This window comes from Pelobates fuscus, chromosome 13 (assembly GCF_036172605.1).
Source record: "Pelobates fuscus isolate aPelFus1 chromosome 13, aPelFus1.pri, whole genome shotgun sequence".
NCBI lineage: Eukaryota > Metazoa > Chordata > Amphibia > Anura > Pelobatidae > Pelobates > Pelobates fuscus.
Genome location: NC_086329.1, coordinates 37763109 through 37776626, shown reverse-complemented (window position 1 = coordinate 37776626; position 13518 = coordinate 37763109). Strand labels below are relative to the sequence as shown.

Sequence of the window (13518 nt, the reverse complement as noted above, 5' to 3'; positions counted from 1 at the left end):
ACGCTCCAACCATGCTGTAGTGGTTATGGTGCTAAAAGTATCATACCACAGCATGGTGTCTTTGGCCACATCCCCAGTATTGTTCTCTAGAAGGAGTATCTGGATTGATACTCCAGAGAAAAACAGGTCATGCGGGGCTGCACGCATTCAGAAACAGCCAGCTTCTTGAGACCGAAGAAAGCGGTCAAACTGTATAAAAATAGTTGCGATATATTACCATGGAAAAATGCCACAGAACTCCTGGCAGCATAACTACCACAAAATGCTGCAGTGGTTAGGATGCTTGGAGTGTTCCTTTAAGACCACATAGATTACAGCATACACAACACTCAAGATATGGTTTTAACCCCTTAAGGACCAAACTTCTGGAATAAAATGGAATCATGACATGTCATGTGTCCTTAAGGGGTTAAAGGACCACTATAGTGCCAGGAAAACAAACTCGTTTTCGTGGCACGGGTCTCCCTTCCGCCGGGCTCTAGGGGGAGGAAGGGGTTAAACTTACCTCTTTCTCCAGCGCCGGGCGGGGAGCTCTCCTCCTCGGCTTAATGCGCATGCGCAGCAAGAGCTGCGCGCGCATTCAGCCAGTCTCATAGGAAAGCATTTAAAATGCTTTCCTATGGACGCTGGCGTCTTCTCACTGATTTTCACAGTGAGAAGCACGCAAGCGCCTCTAGCGGCTGTCAATGAGACAGCCAGTAGAGGATGGATTACCCTAATATAAACATAGCAGTATAGAAAAAAGGGTTAATCCTAGCTGGACCAGGCACCCAGACCACTTCATTAAGCTGAAGTGGTCTGGGTGCCTATAGTGGTCCTTTAAGCTAAAAAAACGTGCCTGCAAGAGATTTCAAGCTAAACATGTACAAAGAAAATAAGCTTTGTAAAAAAAAGTGTCGCACTCCATTCTGGCACCTGAAGGGTTAAAGCACATTTATAAACACACCAATAGGAATTCCACTTTCCTCCCCTTTATGTGATGACACTTCAGTAACAGCTAACAGAAGCTGCATTCCTGTCTTATCAGGACAGCTCATCTGAAACAGAGCCAACAGCAAGCAACAGCAGCAATGGTTCATTAGCAGCATTCCCGGGAAAAGAAACAAACCGATACACTACTTACAGTTACCACAATATAGATCTAATAATACATGTATATTTTTTCTCCATTACCGGGAAATCTAAGTTGAATAGGAAAAGAGAAGGTGAGAGTATTATAGTATCCGGAGTCAAGACCATTATCAAAGAAGAAATACGTATCATAATAATATCATTTGATAACCTCGCAATTATAACATATGTAGTATTGTGCCAAACATTTTATGACGTCTCCAGCATAAGGGTGAATATGCTTCATACATTTTATGTAGTTTAGAAGGAACCTGTATAGATGTATACCATCTATAAAGAATCTTTAGGTGTAATTCTAACAAAGATATACAATGGATTTTTGTTTAATTGAACTAGTAGTTTGATACCATTCGTACGGGGTTAAGATCCTTCTCCCATTTCGTACGGACATTAAGATCCTTCTCCCATTTCTCTATTGGTAAAATGTTACCTGCCTCAACCTCAGCTTCTAATAATTTGGAAGATCTGGTTATTAAGCCCTTTGTTCCTACTCTATCTAAATATCCTAAAATAGGACATGTAATGATAATTTGATTTGAATTTAGATAGTGTTTAATCCTTAAATTTTGAAAAGGGTCACTAGAGAGAATAGTATACTTATTTTGTAAACACTGAAAACTAATCAATATATTAATTTTCATATTCTCAATATTTTAGATTCAAGCCAATGAAGCCCCCAAACTAGGAATGTTCATCAGATCATGTTATACTAAACATACAGATTTAAAGAGGATTCTGAAGAGGATTGGTGGAATATATGCTAGCTTTAAAAAACTAAGTAAATTACTACATACTAAAATAAGAGGACATGCATGTTAGCAGGATTCTATGCTAGTAAACAGAAATGAGCTAAAGGTGCTTAAGGCAATAAGCAAATAATTGAATGCTTTTTATTTAATTTGTTTTAAATAAAAAAAATAGAACTAAAGAACACGTATCAAAAAATAAAAATAAATTCACAGCAGATGTAACAGACGTTAAACAGAGTCATCATTATTAATATGAATCAAAATGCCCTCAAGTAATGTGTGAAACCGTGAAGTTCTCATGGTTGTAACAGAGGGCGTGTTTATAACCAATCAGGTACACTACAAAAACCCAAAGGCATGCCATGCCAGAGTTCTATACCGGCGACTTATTAGGAAGTAACCCTTCATGTTGGGACATTCATACACATCTGTATTCGATATTAGAGAAACAACATCTTGGCTAAATTGTTAAAGTGAAAATCAATTTACTAATGTAGCAAGTCAATCTTTTACACCTATACTTAAAAAGTTTTCCATTTAATAAATCTTTATTAACAGCCATAAACCTAAGCAATGATATTTTGCTTGGTGTAATCATTTAAAAGGTAGGCATATAGACAAAGCGGTGAAACCTTCTGAATCTATCTGTCAAAGCACCAGCCTTTAGAAAGACATTAACTATTACTACTTAAAGCGGCACTGTCATAGTCGAATCCCATTTTAAAAAAACATTTTTAACCCCCCTCCACTACATCCAATTGTCCCCCTAGTTACCTAGGACCTAGGTCCTGGGCACCGCCATCTTTGTGTGGGTAGATTAAGTCCCTGTGGGACACATCATCTGCCCACACTAAATAGTACTGTGAAATTCCTGCGCATGCCCAGTTAAACACTTGGGCATGCAAACAGGAATTTAATCTATTTATTCATTTGAAAGACGAATAAATGAATAGAAATTTCAAACAAATGAACGAAGACCTCTTCATTTGTTCGGTTTGATACAAGGAGAGAGCTACTGGTGCGCAGCTCCCTCCTTGTAATATGTAAAAATAGAAGTGTCAGGGAACAGTGCTCCTCACCACTTCCTCAGCCACACCATGTCCTCCCTCACTCTATGGGGGTCAATAGCATAAGTGGCTGCCTACTGTTTAAAAAAAATATAATAAATAAATAAAAAAGCCCCCTAGTGTCCTCCCCCCTGTGCACGCGAGTGTGGGTTATTAAACTGAAGGGGGAACCTAGCACCGTCCTGCTCCCTCACCCAGGAGCGGCAGGTGGGGGCCCTGAATGAAAGTGGGAGGGGGGGACGACACCTATTGTCCTCCCCCCTGGCCCACACCCATGAGCGGCGGGTGGGGGCCCTAAATGAAAATGAGGGGGCCAAAACAAAGTCCCGAACTGCTTCCTAACATAAATTAATAAACTGTTCTCATTCTGTTGGGACTAAATTCAGTAGTTTCGCTGGCGTTCTAAGTGACAGGACATTTAGGAATATGGATAGGAAGCATCGCGAGATCACCGAAGAAAGGTAAGAATTGTGGGAAAATTTCTCTGACCACAGGAAACAGAGCACACTTTGCTCCTCCGCTGGTCATAGGTGGTCAGGCGTAGGAAATATCCATAAGACAAAATAGTACCTACTTTGTCTTATGTTTTAAAGAAAACTAGAGCAGGCAGGAAGAAATGAAGAACAGAACCTGGCAGAGGGAGAGAAGAGGATTCGATTGGAGAAAGGTAAGTTTGGCATGACAGTGCTGCTTTAAACTTGTTAGGATTTACCCACTTCCTTTTGCTTGTAAGCTTGTTTGTACAGGGTCATCACCACCTGCTCCTGTAAGACTAACCTGTCTTATAGCTACTCCTACCTGTATGTCACATTTACCCATTACACTGCACTGCTGAATATGTTGGAGAATTTAAAAGAATATTGAAAAATCTTGTTACTACCTCGACTGACTATTCTACAATAACAAATGTTTGTCAATGTTCTATAAACTGTAGGATGACCTCAGATTCAAAGCGGCTAAGACGCATAACTTCATAGAGACAACCTCTCATGGTCCCTGGACGAATTGTTAAATGGGAAAGGGTTTAAGGCTATACTTGACAACTCTGGTTAAAACCAACAATGAAGAGGGGGCGTGGCTAGCTGAGCTACTGAGCGTCCGCACATTTACAGAGCTTCCGCTCCAGAGACAGAAAATGTGACTATTTGAACCACAAAAAGGCTTAAACCTCGACATTTACAGCACTTGGGATACCCCCCAAAGAGTGATGGGGAGAAAACACAGAAAACTGGCCCATACAGAGGGACAGAACCACCCAGACATCCGACTCTCCTTCAGCAGGCCACCGCAGCAGGCCCGACCAAAGATGGCGCCTATGGAGCCACGCGGCTCTAGCGACTCCGAGCTGTCACTGGAAGACGAGACAGCCCAAGCACCTCAAACACACAGCGGAGTTTACCAGCAGTCTGAATCTGACTCCAACAGGTCTCCATCCACTAAAGGAGACAAAAAATCTCCTGCGGGACTTGAGAATTGCTGGGGTACAAGAGGAGATAGGAGGCCTGAACCGCCTCATGGGAGCGATTGAAACCAGAGAAGAGGACAGGGGAAAGAGGATGGATGACACCGACTCACAGGTCAAAGCCCTCACCCAACAAGTACAACACCTCTCGAGCGCGGTGACCTCCCTGGAGGCAAGGCACCGACGGAAGAATATTAGGATCCGCGGTGCCCCAGAGTCAGTAGGCCAGGGAGCCCTGCTCAATTTTGCCCACGAAGTCCTGCAAGCACTTGGAGTCCAGGTGGGCGGCGAGCGGCCACCACTGGTATCTTCCTTTAGGGTCTGGAAGGCACCTACAGCGCCCGCAGATGCACCTCGGGACATTATCGTTGTCACAAGAGACATCACAATAAAAACAGCTATTATGGCACGGTCCAGACAAAAATCAAACCTTAATTGCCCACGCCAAGCAATCGATATATGACGACTTGCCCTTCGCAGTGCTCTTTGAACGGCGCAAGTTTGCACCCATCACCAGGATCCTACGGGACCAAGGTATCCGGTACCGGTGGGGGATGTCGGGAACCCTGGTGGTGCCGCGGGGGGAATCGAGACACACACAGTCGGCCGCCGAGGACCACACAGGGTTTCTAAAGAGACTTAATATACCGGGGCCAACCCCCTCAGAGCAGCAAGCGGCTGGGGCCCGGACGGCCACGAACCTTACAATGAGAGAGAGAAACGCGGAACCAGCCCGCCGGAGACACACAGCCCCTGGGGCGAAGGGACCCCCCCATAGGACTTCCCGCTCCAGATGTACCCCGGCCAAACTACCACCCATGATGGGTACACCGGGACTACTGTACGGACTCACCACCAGAACTATATGCTTGAAAGGCCTTACTCTATTCTCAACATCGGCTCTATAGTATATGTGCCTTATTGTCATTTTACTCTCAAAGCTATTGTTTTCTTTATGCATAATTTCCCGTTAATCATATCCTAAGAGTCAGACGTATACCGCAGGTTACACTGATGAGCACACTGGGGTTGCGGGGGCACCCAGTATCTTTTTCATTTACTACCACACTGACAGGGTGGGTCGGAAAGCCACGACAGGGGGGCACCACGACGGCCGACACTAACGGCACCATAGACTCCAGCCGCACCACGACTGGCACAAACAGACCCCATCTTAAGGGCCAAATCACACCACTAGTGACACCTATACGTGCAGTAATATCCTAACTACAATATCCCGCAATCATCGCATTCAGCACACCGCCGCACTGCATGGGCTAACTAAGCGACGCTGGGAGTGTAGATGTCCAGATAAGATAAGTACAACAGATGGCTTTCCACTAAGGCAGGCCCCTAGAGGACAATTAGGTAACAGAGGACCACCAAGCTCCGCAAATATGACAGAAGCAGGGACCCAGACCACCCACGCTGCCTCACATGAAGGGCTAACTCAGGTCCACTCAGCATCGATATGCACCTACCCTCGCTCCCCTTAATAGACACAGTGGGAGACTGTACTGGACTCCTGCCCTAGCCACCTACATCAGATAGAGACCGGAACAGCCACACAGACCGAGACACTACCCCAACACATAACCTTACCAGGTAGGCTCCCGGACTGCAGAGCGAAGGAGGACAGTACACACACACTATTAAAGATACCGTCGAGACACCAAGAAAACAGACCAATAAACCATCAGCAGCCAGAAGTGCCTAAGCAGTGCACTTACGACAGACTCATTCTACCCTAGTATCCTCTCCCTCCCCCTTACTTTAAATTACTTAATAACACTTTATAAAATTATTTCAAAATCAGTATTTTATACTGACCATCGTCAAGTCCGACCCACATAATCTTTAGACGTTTCTCACGCATGCCCATCCTCGGATGGGACTTAGGAGACTATACCACATAATACACAAAATGGCGCAGTTTAATGTTGTACAAACGTATATGATGAGTTCATCGCATTCGCTATTGTGGTGATGCGGGAATGTCTGTACCTACTTTTGAGTGCTCTAAAAATAAAGAATTTAAAACCAACAATGAAGCAGGACAGCTCCAAGACATCCAGCCATGTTCAATGGGAGCATAAACTGAGCGTGGCGAGTATTACAGACAGATCTTCACGTTAGTAACGGTTTATCTGACGCTTAAATGGACAGGAGAACACAACCATCAATAGTATTGCGCAAGCATTACAAAACAAGACTCCGCTTTGGAAGTGAACAGGTGTTTCAAGAGAAGCACTAGTTTGAAAACGGTGTGTTAATTGGTTAACAAAACCAAGATGGCTCTCAGACCATGTGGCCTATGACGTTTATGTTGCAACGGATATAGCGAATTTGTGAATTTTCAGCCAGAAATTTGATTATATCTATTTGAAAAAGTGGCTGAAGAATAATAAACATACCGTAGCTGCATGTAGAGATAGAAGTGGTCAAGCACCAAAGTACAGATACAGTATATGTGCAGACATATATATTTAACAAAACTGCAAAATAGATCAATAGTTAAAAAAAATTACCAAGTAAAGTAACTGACATCAAATAGCTTAGAATAACTGTGGGAAACGACCAAGTCATGGATGTATATCATGCTTTCTAATGTTCTACCCAACAATTATAGCATAGAGGAGTATATTCAGAATTCCAGTATGGCTGTTGGATCATGTGATCAATCAACATCTCAAGACATCTGTATTTTTTTTTATTATTGCCATTTATATAGCGCCAACAGATTCCGTAGCGCTTTACAATATTATGAGAGGGGATTTAACTATAAATAGGACAATTACAAATAAACTTCCGGGAACAATAGGTTAAAGAGGACCCTGCTCAATCGAGCTTACTTGGGTCATAGCATAACATTGCAAGTTACAGATTGGTAATTCTGTAGAACAGGTTTGATTATTGTGATAAATTGGTTGCATAAAAACAAAATGGCAGTCCGATCATGGGACAAAGGTGGCCAAATACAGAAGCATGGACATATATGTTGAGATATTGCAGAGATCATAGATCAATTTAGTCTAGAAGAGAAAAATGCTAATTTATGTAATAAAATGACAACTTTAAGTTCACGGACGGTTGTGGCCAACTTTGTTTGAATGTATATAGGATATAGAATGCACACCATAACAATCTCAAAAAAATATTTAAATTTTATTATGTACAAAAAAAGTACCAGAATGTAAACATAGAAGAAAAAATGAATGTAAACAAAGTAACAGAAGTAAAGGCAGATACAATAAAATAATTGTAATACATTACCACAAAAATCCTTACAAGACTCAGACAGAAACACGAGTCACCAAACCCCCACAACGTTTCGGCACCAACTGGCTGCCTTTATCAAGGGTAAAGGCAGCCAGTTGGTGCCGAAACGTTGGGGGGGGTTTGGTGACTCGTGTTTCTGTCTGAGGCTTGTAAGGATTTTTGTGGTAATGTATTACAATTATTTTATTGTATCTGCCTTTACTTCTGTTACTTTGTTTACATTCATTTTTTCTTCTATGTTTACATTCTGGTACTTTTTTGTACATAATAAAATGTAAATATTTTTTGGAGATTGTTATGGTGTGCATTCTATATCCTATATACATTTGAATATTTAAAGCACTTGGGGGAGTGCTTATATGGTTTGCACCTGGCTGTTCTTATATTGTTTTGTCTCTCCGTGTGCTGTTGATTTGACAACTTTGTTTGAATAACAGTGGTAGGGGAATCTAGATGTGGATATGTGCCAAGTTTCACATTATTGTGGCAACTGGTTTTGGAGAAAAAGGATGTTGAACGTTGAAAACTTTACGCAAGACAGGCCTCTCTACTTCATATTGTTGCATTTTCAAATATTTTAATATTTTTGGATAAACTTAAAATGATCCAATATTAATTCACTTTTTGTCATTTTTATATATTTTTTAATATGTTGAGAAGAAAAAAAATTTGGAAAGTTTATCCTGCAATATTAAATCAAAGCCCAAATTACCAATGTAAAAATGTGAATTCAAATCAAAATATAATTTGACACAGCAAGATGCAGGTTTGGAGAAGACGATTTTTGTACATAATGGTCGTCAAACCAAAGATGGTTTCTTATGACCTTTATATTGCATAGGATATAGTTTCACTATAGTTTACCATTTCTCCAAGTTCTATGTGTTTTTGACTAGTGCAGAGGTAGGCAATCGACGGCACTCCAGATGTTGTGGACTACATGTCCCATAACATTCTTACATTAATAAGGCATTATAGGAGATGGGTGTCTACCCCTGGGATACTGGCTTGGTTTTTAAATACACATGGAAAAGCAAAATAAACCAGGCATAATATTTTTTTAATTAAAATAAATATGCAGTCCAGCAATTTTGTTGCTTGGCCACATAATAAAAGCCATTTCTGTACCATATAATCAGTAGTTTCATTAAAACAACACACCAACACATAAGACAGTAAAAATATCCCTGGTCACGCTAAGCTTCTTGCTGCATTGAATTCCCCTGATCACATGTAACTATTTATATCATACTAATACAAAGAAACCAAAATTTCACCATTTGTAGCTAGGATACACTGCTTGATAAGCCTTCTTTAAATCAATAAAGAAAAATGTCAAACATTCTAACAATGTCCCACAGGAATACAGAGACTTCTTGTTATTACCTCCGGTTTTGAGGCCATACAGTTCAGCCTACATGTTACAATAATCAAAAGTTGTAGGAAACAAGATGGGGGGGGGGGAGGGGGGGGGGTAGACTGGAGGGGAAGAAATTTCAAATAAAAATATCACAAATCGCTGATATATTCCACATTTATCATCATCATCATCATCAGTATTTTAGAGACCACGTAGATAAAGAATGCATCAAAACTATTCCATTTTGTAGTGCTGCTGGTGAGTAATTCTACTACGCATGTCCAGGGAGAAGACACTGAATGTTTGGATGCATTTTAGGCAGCCATGACCCAGGAAGGATCTCTAACAGCCATCTGAGGAGTGGCCAGTGAAGTTATCACTAGGCTGTAATGTAAACACTGCATTCACTCTGAAAAGACAGTGTTTACAGCAAAAAAGCCTGAAGGTAATGATTCTACTCACCAGAACAAATTCAATAAGCTGTAGTTGTTCTGGTGACTATAGTGTCCTTTAAGTCTTCAGAAATAATCACCCCTAAATCCCTTTCCTCAGATGTTATGCATTTATATATATCTTGTCCGCTGATGTGTACTCACTGTAACATATGGCCAGTGTGCAATCACAGCTCTGATAGTTGTTGTGTATTTGCAAGCCAGCTGGTAAAAGACATCTATCTCAGCACTGATACACATTTGATCTCTCCTAACTTTACTGGTTGGGAGGGAGGTGAACAGAATATGGATGTGAAAGTATACTAACTGCTTGAATATAGGGCTTGCCAAGTCCGATTTTGCACAAATACAAATACATAAAATGGAGTTCTGCTTAAATTCCAGTCAGAAGTTTGTTTTTTTAACAGAACCAAAACATGAATAGTGACTATAGGTCACAATAACAATCCTGTAGGGTATTATAATCTCTTTATAAGAGATACACATGTAAATGATCATTTAAAAACATTTTTTAAAAATCCAACTAATTATTATTTAGCAAATAAGAAAAGGTTGGAAATGTCTTATTTAACATGATTGCTGTTTACCGTTTTGTGCCCAGCCTGGTATGGATTTCAGCAGTGGTCCAAGTATCCCTAGAAACAAATAGAAGTGAATTTAGAATGTGCCCAGAAATAGGAGTTTTGTGTTTTTCTTCCCCCACCATTATTTTTCTTTTACTGAATAGAGTTTAAAGTAGTATCATATTATCTTGTAACCATACACCTCTTTATATACAGGAAGTATATCCAATGCATGAAGTCATATTTGTTAACAACTAAGAATAAACAATTCAAGATCAATATTGTGACAGACATTACACACATTTAAAAAGAGTTATCAAAGTTTGTTCCTGTGTCCTTTCAGTTTTGTTTTAATTTTATTTACCATTTTGATGTTGATTGTTAGAAACACTGGATACTATTTAATTCTGCATACATCAAAATATATATAACATCAGCTGAGCAAGGTTCAAATACCTTTTACCTGCTGCAGTCAGCAAGAGTTATAACTGATTCCTATACTGTTTGTTTTTTCTTGTGTTCTTTTATGTTTTTCCCACCACTGGCTCCGTAAGCTACTGAATATTCTCATGTTAAGTTACTTTCCCCCCCTCTTAATTTAGAGTTCGCAAAGCAGCCTGTAAATTACCACTGACAACCTTCCGCACTCTCAGCTAGCAACCTAGACCTTCCTACCCAGCAATGGCACGCAAATTAACCTGAGCCCAATTGACGAAGGTCCCATACTAATTACATACTCACCCGGATGTGCCTTTGTTTCTGCTACAAGTAAAGTCCTGATGCTAAGCCTATGGGCACTTACTGCTATAATTATGCGCCCCCCCCCCCACCATATCATTGACACCCCCCTCTGGAATGGGCAAGAGGGGGCAGAATAGGCTTTCAAAAATTAAAATCGGGTAGTCCTCATTTACGTGTAAAAATTGTTCTCGCTTAATGTAATTTGTTTTACTTGTAATGTAATCACCGTGCTGTACCCATAAAAATAATGAATTAAAAAAAAAAAATATATATATATATATATATATTCATATTCACACATGTACAGCTTTTTAATGCATTTCAAGTTTCTCAGCCCATATAAAAATACAATCTCTCAACCTAGAAAATTCCAGCGCCCTCCCGATTAGCATGTCTGCCGAGGACATGACAGCCTTGCAGGAAACCCACAATATCCCTTTAGTTAAAGATCACCTTAAGTACAATTGCCAGGCAACCCAACAAAAATACACCAATTGAACTACGCCCCGCTCATTCAGACCTTAATGCAGGACATGGAAAAGTGGCAAGACAAACCCTTGTCCTGGATCGGGCGTATCCACGCAGTAAAAAGGAATATACTACCCTGAATATTATTCCTCTTCCAGGCAATACCAGTGAAAACACTTACTAAAATCCGACCTAGCCCACCTACAAAAAGCCATAGGCGATTTCATCTGACAAAATCGCCGCCACAGAATTTCCAGAAACATTCTATACAGACAGAAGTAAAGGTGTGGCAGACCCAGTCCACCGTTTGCTTCTATTATCTGGCGGCACAGGTGGCGATGTGGCACGCACCTCTGGAGGAGAGGAGATGGGTGGACCTCTAGTCCAGGGGCAGACCTGCCTCAGTATCACATGTGGGTGCGCAGGGAAGATAAGCCCATCCTAAAAACGACGTGTCCGGCAATAAACTCCCTGAGGTTATGGGATGCCTATGCACTCAAATACAACCTAACATCCTCGTTGTCCCCCTTAACACCCCTTCTGAGAAACAGGGCCTTCCCCCTGGGTATGGCAGATAGAGAATTTAAAAACCAAAAAAAGTGGGGCTACAGAGGATATGCAACATGTATGAACAAAAAAAAGCTAATCCCCTTCGACCACCTCCAACAATTGGCACACCTCACCCCAGCGGACTTCTTCAGATATGTACAGATAAGGGACTACGTCCAACAGTCCCAAGTGCAACAGGCGGCCAAGGGGCCCTTGACTTTCTTTGAGAAAATGTGCCTCAACGAATCTGCCCAGAAGGGACTAATAACTACGATGTACACACACATCTGCACAGAAACAAAGGAGTGGGGATCACTGACATACACTGATGCATGGGAAAAATACCTAGGTGAGGTGCTAGAGGGGGTGGAATGGAGGGACATTTGGGAGGCCAATAATTCCGTTTCCATTTGTGTAACACTACAGGAACAATCCTATAAAACAATGCTCAGGTGGTACACCACACCGGCCAAATTACACCGCATGCAACAAACACCTACGGATGAATGTTGGAGGGGATGCGGCCTTAGAGGCTTGTACATTCACATGTGGTGGGAATGCCCTAGGGTGCAAGCATACTGGGCAAAGATATAAAAATTGATTAAAAGTTTTCCACAGAGCACCCGACCTGAACCCATGGACATACCTACTAAATAGACCCATCGACAACTGGACCGGGGGGGGGGGGACGACAAAAACGGATTCATAAAATCACTCTAGCAGCTAGGAGAGCGGTAGCACAGACATGGCTACAAACGGAAATGCCACCCGTGCAGAGGGTGATCTCGAACATAAAGAAGGTACACTTGATGGATAGCTTGACGGCTCGAATGAGAGGGTCCATGTCCACGTTTGACAAACTATGGGAACCATGGCATAACAGCAACTTGTCTGACAACACGACACCCACCCTTCCCTCCTGAGAAAGTAAACTGCTCTAATTAATGGCACACTGTGCTGCACCGTCATACACCCCCCCACCCCCCACCCCCTTTTTTTGCTCCCGCTTTTCTCTTCTACCTATACTTTTCTTTACTATACCCATTTTTTCTCCCCTTTGAACCTAAAAAAAGTCAGGGGGGAACTCAGGCACCAACACACACACACCAACGACCTAAGCAGTGGTCCAGGGGCACAAACTACGTGAGACGAGATAGGGGGCTTCTGCCCGGACTAACTTTAAGACTCCGAACCTTACGACATTATACAGTAGAAAGAACTTAGACTGATTTATATGGCATACAGTTAAGAATCCCGTTTAGATAGTACCAAGTAGACCAAAGCGAACCGTCCCACTGCCAACTGACCATTTCCAATGCATAAGACCACAGGGAAAGGTAAACATACAGGGAATGGAAATTACGGTTGGGATGAGTAGGTTACGTCGGCAAAGACATACACATAACCAAAAAGTTATCATTATTGTTTTATTTCTAAAAAACAAAAAAAAACAGGACAAGTCTTTTGAAGTAATACACCTGTGAGTTAGACATAAAAGATGCAACGTAATGTCTGATAGAGAAGGCGTCATGAGTGGCACTATTCATAGCCAGGTACATGCTGAACACGTGCACTTTAATGTAACAACTAAGCATATGTCTAACCCTACTTATGTATGAAACCTAAATGATGTGAATAGCTTGTATTATCTCGGACTGTCTTGGAATAAACAAAGACTTTAAAAATAAAATCTCTCA

General features: G+C 41.5%; 1 protein-coding gene across 3 annotated transcripts in view; it reads right to left on the bottom strand.

Moving 5' to 3' along the window:
- NUMB (NUMB endocytic adaptor protein) overlaps positions 1-13518 on the bottom strand; it is a 126321-nt gene that overhangs the window by 49381 nt on the left and 63422 nt on the right. For all 3 annotated transcript variants that reach the window (XM_063440211.1, XM_063440213.1, XM_063440212.1), the window contains exon 2: positions 10088-10135. The gene's annotated coding sequence lies outside the window, so the exon portion shown is untranslated. The remainder of the gene's footprint in view (positions 1-10087; positions 10136-13518) is intronic.